Source organism: Varroa jacobsoni, unplaced genomic scaffold, assembly GCF_002532875.2.
Source record: "Varroa jacobsoni isolate VJ856 unplaced genomic scaffold, vjacob_1.0 scaffold_238, whole genome shotgun sequence".
NCBI lineage: Eukaryota > Metazoa > Arthropoda > Arachnida > Mesostigmata > Varroidae > Varroa > Varroa jacobsoni.
The window spans coordinates 436,402-443,609 of NW_019213140.1; the positions used below are offsets into that span (position 1 = coordinate 436,402).

The window sequence follows — 7,208 nt, forward strand, 5'->3', positions numbered from 1 at the left end:
CTAAAAAAATAACTGTTAATTATGATGGACATTATAGCCGACAAGGTATATAACGTATAGGGCAACAAAAAATCGATAATTCGTGTTCGTTGATTAGTGTAGTCAAATATAATTTGTCATGACATTCCGCGATACTGTCTCAAAATACGCTTTGAGGTTGAGCAGAAATGACTGAAGGTAACACTGAAAGAGGAAGGCCATATGTGTGTTAGCCCCGATACCTTGTACCTGTCATGCGCAGGAGACAAGCCTATAGGCAAAAAACGTAAAAAAGGAGGCCTCAGTGCAACAATGAGCAAATACAGTATCAAAGATTCTAGTTCGCCAACGACATGTTCAGACCTTGAGTGATCTGGGGTATTAATGTTGAGAGACAGACTTCTTCCATGAACACATTTCATAGAACTGTTTATTATCGATTTATTCAACAGAAAAGCGTATAGGTAGACAATTCGTATTGTTGATCGAATAAAGTTTATCTAAACATTTGCAGGTAAAAATCCTTTGCGCTCAAGTAAAAAGCTTGTCACTTGTACGTTAGCGTCAAATGTTCTATAAGGTTTTCGGGAGGGAGGAGATTCGATTGTTGCAAAAATAGCTATTAAATTGTGGCCACCACGAATGAATTGGACGCATTTATTGCGGACGATTTATTAGTTCTGATTTACACCCACCAAAGAGGCGTAAAACCTCCATTTTATTGAATCTGAGTTTTTTCGATTTTCGGTTTCCACACTTATAAGTGTGAAGGAACTTATTCGTGATGCATCGGAGGGGCTGTTCATGCTTTCTATGCTTGGACCTGTCCATATATTCTTGTACCTGCGATAGGTGAACTAAGCATACATATATACTCGTAACGCTACAAGTACGTATAACGGTCTCTGAGAACGATTCTGTGTATGTGCATATATAGTAATCGCAGTTACGGTCTTCTGTCAATGAAGCCTGTTATTGATAACGATTACATCGTCAATAGGTTTTGGGCTAAGCGAGTCTTTGCGCAACAGAGGCGTCATTCCTCTTTCTTTGATGTGACCGGTGCAGTTCTTGTTGCAGAAATTAGATGATGACCCCAGGTATTCAGTTGGCCTTTTTGTCTGTTAGTGTACTGCTACCTCTTGATTAACTTAGCATTGCGTTATCTCCGATACGGTGATAGACATCTGCTGGGGCTGCTGCGTTGTGCCTATGTACATGCTGTGTCTCCACATCAACTAATCATAATAATTATTTAGCTGTTTGTCTCGCGTAGCTATGCTTACCGATGCCAACTGACGTAGGAGGTTCAGCCTGTTGCTCACCCTTATCGCAGCATAGTCACAGTGACGCCGAGACACTGGTAGTAGTTCCATGGTTATAGAGCAGTGATGGCAGCAACGACCAACCTCAACAAGGACAACGAGTTTGACAGCAGAAATTATCACTCGCATAGAAGGTAACCGCTCCTTTTCAGAAGATGTATGATTGTTCTGTACTTTCGTTAGTCTATCTGTTTACTAATGATGTCTCCGCGGAGGCTTATCAGCTAACGGTGAAAATGATCATGGTTGTCAGCAGTGATACCCCGAAAAACTGGGCTAAACGTTTCTGCTATTGTGTTTTTTTTCGTCCTCTGCTTCATATGTGAATTTATCGAGTAAAAAATACAATACATTTCTAGTTGAAAAGTTTTACGACACGCATAAATAATACACGGTGGAAATTGCTCGGGGAGGAACGGAAATTCACTTCAGAGAATTACCGAACAGATTTTAGAGTTTGAGATGCTTACACGAATTGCAATTGTACGTATTGTATGTATTGTATAAAGTCTTTCCAACTTGGAGTGAGACTACGTTTATAACCGTATTAATTATCTCTAGTAATAATCTTAATTAAGTAACTTTTGGAATATATCAGTACTTTCAAGAAGGCATCGTTATACACTTTCTAAATAACAGGAAGTGTTTTCTCACAGAGCCCTTATGACTAGAGATATCAATCCCATTAATTGCCTTTAATTACTATAGACTTTCGAAATGTTTATACGAAATATATATAATACGAAAAAAAATGCACCTGTTTAAAAAAGTAGCTCTGATGTTGTGTGGCATATTCTTCAATATCACTTGTTCTAAGGAATCACCCAAAGGTAGCTACAGAGTGCAAAAGTTTTTAAATTTTTTTTTTTTTTTTTATTAACTTTCTATATACAAAGTGTGCTGTGTAGCCGATAACTATATTGTATACAAGTTTTCGTCTTGGTGCATTTAATTGAAAATTGAATCTATTGTGTCCGATATCTTGTACTCAGAATTCTCTTGCACGCAAGTCTTGGGCTAATGGGTGCGCCTGTTTTCGAGCATTCGTGTGGGAGTATATAGCGATAAGCAGATATCAGAATCTGCCCATTTCTACGTGATACAACAAACAACATGTCAAATGCGCGGATGATTCGCAGGTAGAGTTTTAACAAAGCAGCTGACCTCTCACCTGATGCCGAAATGACTCTATACTATAAAACTTGAACATTATAGGAACGAATCACCGAGCGACGTAAATCCGATAAGCAGACAAAGAGGCGACCTTTTTGAGATGCGCGCTGTCAAGTTAGCCGCACCCAGTAACGCCTGTCAGTTCATTGTCGAAATGCGATTTTCTTTCGGATCGCTTACAGTGATATGTTGTCAAACCTGTCGCCCTTTGGTGGACCTGCTGAACCTGAGCCAAACATTACAAACGAGGAAGAGGATCCCTTAGAATTTTGCATCCGGGATTCTTTTTTTATTCGTATTAGTAGTCGCGTACGTGTAACATTCACGCCGTCATATAACACTGTATAGTCGCACCCAGCAAGTTCATCTGGGTAGCTCGACCTATGCAAGCAATGATTCCGGAACGTTTGCAATAGCAACTCATTAGAAAAGAGAGTATCATCGTATCATTAGTATCAAAACAGTACAACAAAAGTGCTCCTCGCTTATGCGCGATTTCCGTCGTTGCCATTTGTCATTTGCTATGTTTTGTATGACTTAATAGCACAGAAACAACAAAAAAAGAAGACCACGTTGGACAGAACGCCACAGAAGCCTTCATCTATTGAAGACTCTGATTTTATCTAGCACAGTGTATACATAGATCAGGATGAGTCTTTTTTTTGCGATTCTTTGGACAGCAGAGACTCGCTATTCACCAGTCGCATAGTTCAGGACTGCCAGGTTCGCTATCCTGTAAAAACAAGCTGATCAATACAATCCCTCGATCCCTGTTGATCTCGTCATGTTTTGGAACCCTCGGCGTGGACTTACGCCAGCTTATTTTTACATCAATACTCGAGTCCCGAAGAAGAGATGATCTGCTGGCTGGGTGCTCCATAAGAATAACAGTCATGTTGCGTATGTCGGCGTATATGTCCGTATGTGGATGGCTCGTCTACTTCGAAATTGTCTGTGAGAATCGGGGAGAAACAAAACGTAACGATTTCAGCCGGGTCAGGCTCTCACGACTGTTGAGGCTCGATAAACAGATCGAGAAGGTTAATCCAATTGAAAGAACGATCATAAAAAAAGTCGCCGCTACATCACATTTGAGTTTTTTTTTTTTTTTTTTTTATATTCAGCAATTCTAAAACCCCACTGGGACCGTTAGCGTTACGAGCTCGGCTCGCAGTCGTCAACATTAGGCATTAAGAAAGCTTATTTTTGGAGTGGTTGCTAATTATATTCACAGGGAACGGTAGAAACGAATGCACAGTTTGGGAAAAGGGAGAGGCCTCGTGAGTCAGCTAGAGACCAAGGTACGCATATGGCTGTTCATAATAATGCGTTCTGCGTATCTTATATGTAAATGATAACGCTTTAAACTATAAAGTGTATTTTTAATCGATCGTCATATTTGCTTCTCGGTTTAACATTTTTTGTTATTTATTGGGAATTGTTCCAAGTAGTTTTCTGTGAAGCCCACAATGAATTACTAAATGTAAAATATGCCATATTTTCAAGTTACGGGAGATATATATGTTAGAAAATTATATAAAATGATCCATTTCATAAATGACCCCACAAAAATAATCCTACTATAAAATGTGAAACGGGCTATACATTACTTATATTAGGCCTTGGAGTTGCCAATGGGCACTGCAAAGCAGAAGTTGCGTCGTCAATTTCTGTAAAAAAAAAAAACCTATTAGTTATATAGTGTGTGAGGTGAAGTTAAAAAATGTCATTCGTTATTAGTATAAATGGCTTCATAATGAACACAAATTTTATTTAGAAAAAAGTGACTTTAACGTACGTGAAACAGCTGTGCAGGTAGGCGTTGGCGTATTGGTAAAAGCCTTCTTTGTATTTTTGTTCTGTTGTCTGGTGACTTCACTCTGCCGTTGACTGCTAATTTTACAAGCGCGTCCTGGAATTCTGGTTGGTTTTAAATGAAACGAGCGAGCCCCTGTCACTGTCGACCGATCATGCTGAAGCTATTCAAATAGAGCTGCTCTCATTTCGAAGACGATTATACGTCCAATATGAAACCGAGCAGATAGATATTCGCTCTTCGTTTGTGCGCGGCTGACGATCAACTAATAATTATGACATTTTTCTCTTCTATGAAACCAAAGAAAAATGGAATACGTTTTACGTCGGTGTCTCCGCGGCCAGTTGGAAGTAGGTACTCCGCCTAGGGGTGCTTCCTAAAAAGTCACTACTTTATGAATCATGCAACTGTGGGTCATTAATTGATTCCATGAGAGGGCCGTTAGACAGGGGCTTGTTGTCTATTAGCAGCAAAGTGATGGGCCCCATTCGCTCTCTGGTGGACAACAGGTGGGGTTATGGCTGTTAAACTTTAATCCATTTAAACCTGGAAGACTACTGACGTAGCTAGTGATATCGAGGCAAAAAGCAAAAGTTATATTGTTCAAAACCTTTGTGAAGAATTATCACTTCTACGTCGAGCTGATATATGTACAGGCTCCTCTATGGAAAGCATCGCTTTGGTTACTCACATATCTTAAAATCTGAATTTATGTTCTAGATACGTTCAGCGAATTACGTAATGCCATAGCTACGACAGAAACCTCTCCAACCGGTTCTAAATAGGCGAAGCCAAACTACGTACTTGCAGGTGGAAATATCTCATTGAGCTGTCGAAGTTAGATGGTACGAGGTTTGCTCCAACTAATCGATTGCCGATATGTTCATAGCTATAGTAAACAGTGTCAAAAAAAAAACTCGCGACATTGTACTCAAGTGATGTACAGTCCAAATCAAACAGTAGTGCTATGTTAAAATAAAGAATATAATAAAAGAAACACTAGCAGAATGGATTTATACTGCCACGATAAAACGAAAACACGAATTATCTGTCAACATGCCTGTGCGCCGACTGCTGTAGCGTTTACTTTAATTCCGTCGTATTTGGTATCAACATCCTGTTGTTGTGTAGCGAGGCCGGTGCTTTCGCCTATGTTCACTGATCGCCTCGGGGATGAGCTGAAGAGTTGGTATCCATGAGATAAGGACAGATTCGGTAGCGTGAATGTATACGATGGGGAACCACCTCTAAGCCACTGGATCTAACAATAATTCCTAAACCCAGCTGAAACCTTCGATTTCGTTGGGTGAGATGTTTCTTGTTATCGCAATTCGATTCTGCTATAGTAACGATAGCAGCATCAGCTCACGCACGTGATCTGCTTCAACATTTCGAGTCCGCCGCCTGAGGAGCAAATACACGTACAGCCATCGAACCACAGCGTCTACAGGGTGTTTCGAAGGTTGCCGAACCCTATAGGAGATTAGCTAAATCTTGATGATTTTAAAGATAGTTTTGTTCAATTTATTAGCTATATATTTAAACGTGATATTTATTTCCAAAGAAAAAAAAAACAGCAGAGAAAGGCAATACGGAAAATTCCCTGCAAACGGCATCAAACGTTGGTTTAAACCTCGGGCAGCAAGTGTGATTTTTGCGGATCACTGGCGTCCTCTAAAATTCGTTCTTTTTTTTTGCATCTACTTCAACCTCCTCTTGTTTTTATTTTAAAATAAGCGCCACTATTTTAGCATGTATTTATAGAAAAACGAATGAAGATAAATAGCATGATAGGTTACATTTAGGGCCGTCAAACTGCCTTTCGCTCTTTATAGGGTTGCGTCGCTTTCTTGACATTCTGTAGCTCTGCCTGGAAAGTTGCTTTTCACAGGCTCGAAAATTTGACGCCCTTTAAGGCGTGGTGAATGTAGGTAGAGGTGCTACGTTTAGCCAAACAAATTATATTCATTTAAAGAAAAATATAAATTTCAGAGGTGGGGAAGTAAAATTATTTAACATGAGATAAAAAAAAATACAAAGTGAAAAAATGATTCCATGTAAGTATCTTGTAAGATAGCTTAACCCTTTTACGGAAAAGCGTTTCTCCTAAAACGATGTCATGCTAGCGAGTTTCCAACGACGCATACTGCCGAAAAAAGAAACCTTTGAAAACAAGCTCTCCATATCTAGGTAAATGGCTCGAGATGAGTTCGCTAGATGCCAAGGGATCTGGCGAAACAGGGGGCTACTTGCATGGCGTAGACTGGGAAAAGTATAAACGTGCATTCTCGGGTATAGCTAAGCAAATTTGATGCAAAAGGCAGTGACCCTTGATTTTTAGTTAAAATACATACGAGCTGTCCTTTTCGTAGTCTATTATAATAACAGAACGTCGCGAAAAAGGTCTGCCGATTGGAACAGCCTGACACGACAGGTCTAAAGGTCGACGATTCTCAACATGATGGAATGGATGTGGCCTCTTTGCCTATACACGTCCTCTATATACCATCTTCATATATACGTATTTAGCATGTAGTGAGACTATGACAGGTATACTAGAAAAGTGGTGGACGTTCGACCCAGAATGCGAACGAGGGTGGTTCCAACAATGCCAAATCTGCTGTGCATTGAACTAGGGGTCAAGGCCACAGGTAAGATGAACAACTTGAGGAAAGCCTTCTTGGCGCTCGAAAGTACAACGTAATGCTGGCCGTCAGAGATAGGACTGAAAAGCTGAGACCAGCGTAATTAACTTTCCGAACGACACTCAGATAATAATTAGCAGGTAGCTTAATTATGATATTTTCTTTTTAAATCAGGCATTTCTTTTTGAATATTTAGAACTAAATTTGCTGTATCGTATATGGTAATAACCAAAGTTATATTTTCTAAGCGTACATGAAAGCCAATACGCA

At 39.8% G+C, this 7,208-nt stretch overlaps 1 long non-coding RNA gene across 1 annotated transcript; it reads right to left on the reverse strand.

Moving 5' to 3' along the window:
- Positions 1-2,256: 2,256 nt before the first annotated feature.
- On the reverse strand, positions 2,257-4,952 carry LOC111273941 (uncharacterized). Its single transcript, XR_002688127.2, has 3 exons — positions 4,276-4,952; positions 4,088-4,147; positions 2,257-3,429 (listed from the first exon to the last, which is right to left on the reverse strand). It is a non-coding gene; the product is annotated as an uncharacterized LOC111273941 (long non-coding RNA).
- Between the last annotated feature and the right edge of the window lie 2,256 nt (positions 4,953-7,208).